The sequence below is a fragment of the Homalodisca vitripennis genome, unplaced genomic scaffold, assembly GCF_021130785.1.
Source record: "Homalodisca vitripennis isolate AUS2020 unplaced genomic scaffold, UT_GWSS_2.1 ScUCBcl_146;HRSCAF=1384, whole genome shotgun sequence".
In the NCBI taxonomy this organism is placed as follows: domain Eukaryota; kingdom Metazoa; phylum Arthropoda; class Insecta; order Hemiptera; family Cicadellidae; genus Homalodisca; species Homalodisca vitripennis.
Window position 1 is genome coordinate 58,147 of NW_025776272.1, and position 2,643 is coordinate 60,789.

Below are 2,643 nucleotides of genomic sequence, written 5' to 3' on the forward strand. Positions count from 1 at the left end.
AAACCTCACCACACAACATAAATGACTTAATATTGTAATGTACTAAATCATTAAAATATATTATGCTAACATAAATCCATCCAATAGGTAATTTATGTTAATTTGTTTCATGCCACCCACACTTCTACTTAGGCTAACAACAACCGGAACGTTGGAGCGCGTGGGCGACCTCTATGTACTGTGTTCTCCCACACCATTAACACTGTCGCACTAATGGTAATGAGTGGGCAGGCTCAGATTTTTTAAAGTTCAGAAGTTAATAAATTGGGATTATTTAAATATTTTTGAAATGTACAAAAGTACACCTATTTTTTATTAGTAAACATTGATGATACAATGGATGTTTCTACGCCAGTAGCATATATATTTGTCATTAAAAACAACGATATTTCCAATTTCTCTAGTTTTTTTCTCCTATTTCTAACGGTAAATTAATATTTTTACGGTATATTAAATTATGCGTAATGAATTGTGATTTTTTTTATTGCATTATAAACATTCGATCTGTTATAAACATAGAATTCCAGTTAAAAGTACATCGAATTTTCAGTTTGGCACATATTGTTGTAAAATAATTGTTATTTTCTAACAATTAGTTTACTATTGATATGCCAAATTGGAAATGTGACATCGATGGGGCTGATGCCATCAAGTCAAGGGTCACGAAATGTACATTGGGACAACAGTGGTCACACAGTAGAATTAGTTGGATATTTATCCGATCTTGTGTAAGTTGCATATATATCAACCACTCATTATAATGTTTATTATCTTTTAATTTTTATACTTTTCAAACATTGACTATTGGGACTTAAAGTTGCACGAAGTATTATTTGACGCTTGAATGATGAGACAATAAGTCTCAAACAAAACTAGAGGTTTCTTACGCAAATAAATTTTGAGACATACGAGGACGATATTTGTCATTTTAGACGTTTCGTCTAGAGGTCAATTATTGGTGGAGCGTTAGCGAAGCCTATTACTCAAAGAGCCGGACACCTTAATTTTGTATAGTCCTTCATTTTAAAATAGGCAACATGGAGTTCGAATACGGTGCATGTGACTACATTTGATTGGTTTTATCTCTAACTAGGATGGCAACGAAAGAATAAACAAAGTTGTAAAGAAATTTAAAAAAAAAATGACCTACATTTTAACCTGTGATATTGTAGTAATTGCCTAACTAGAATATTTCTTCTTCAAACTTTAATTTTGCACGAAACTTCATTTCTACATAGGCAAGGATAAGTTGTGTAGTAATGCATGTCCGCCTATGGGATTTGGCTGAGTGGACTGAACCCTATTACTCAGGAGGCTGTACAGTAACCATGTAATTAGTATACATAAATATCTTATTCACAAAAGTGAATTACAAAAATGATCATCAACAATCTATCATTTTATAGATTATATACATTAAATGGTATAAAATTATAATTATATTTCAATCATATAAGAAAATTATAATTCTAATGCTGTCATTAATGGCTAATTATTGTATTCGATATTTCAAAAAGTCTTCCCACTAATTATTGCAAAATATATTAATTTCGTAAATAAATGGAGAGAACTTGATTGTTCTGTTTACATTTTTATCACTTAAAAATATTATCATAGTTTTATACAGTTACATGCACACTATAAAAAAGTTTAAAATATAATTTTGTTTTTTATTATAAAAAATAATTCAAGTATTTAACTAGTTAGATAAATAACGTAAACGTTTGACGATATTGTTGAAATTAGTAAAATATGAATGTCCAAGTCAATTATATATATATATATATATATATATATATATATATATATATATATATATATATATATATATATATATATATGTATATATGTATAAATATATATAAATAAGGCAATAGCCATTTATACAATTTAATGTATATATATATATATATATATATACAAGGTGAATTTAAGTTAGTGTCGAAAATCTTTTTGGTTTATACTAATCAGTATTATAGACCAAAATATGAAAATAAAAAATCCCTATCCCATCTATCTTTTAACTACGACCAATTTCGCTATTTTGTTAAAAAATCATGTTTTGTTTCAATAAAACTCAATTTCCTCCACTATTTTTAATGTTTTTTTAATTATGAATCTATTTTTGAAATCTACACATAATTTTACATGGGAATAATGGAGAAAAACTGTCTTGAAAATAAGTTTGATACAAACAAATTGCTAATAAATAAAATTCTTAAGTTTGCGGCAAAAACATTAAAAAGATATTAGACCCGAGGAATTAAATGAAGTTAATTGTGAAGAGAGGCCAATACCACAAAAAACTTTCCCATTTTGTGGGCTTTAAAATGACATAATGCATTGTCATATCTTATCAGTTTTTACTCCTGACTATCTTATCTCTACAATCACAAGTATGAAGGAATACCCCATTTTTCAGGTTTGATTTTGTCTTTCAGCTGACTTTACCTCTATCCACTTAAAACTACTTATTTGAGTCGTAGCTATCATGGATTTCACATCGAGAGAGTATGCAGAGGTGCATTTTGTATATGGTTTTTGTGGCGGGAATGGTCTGGCTGCTCAGAGAGAATACCACGCTCGGTTCCCAGATCGTAGAGTTCCTAGTTTTTTACGAGGCTACATCATCGTTTGTTGGAG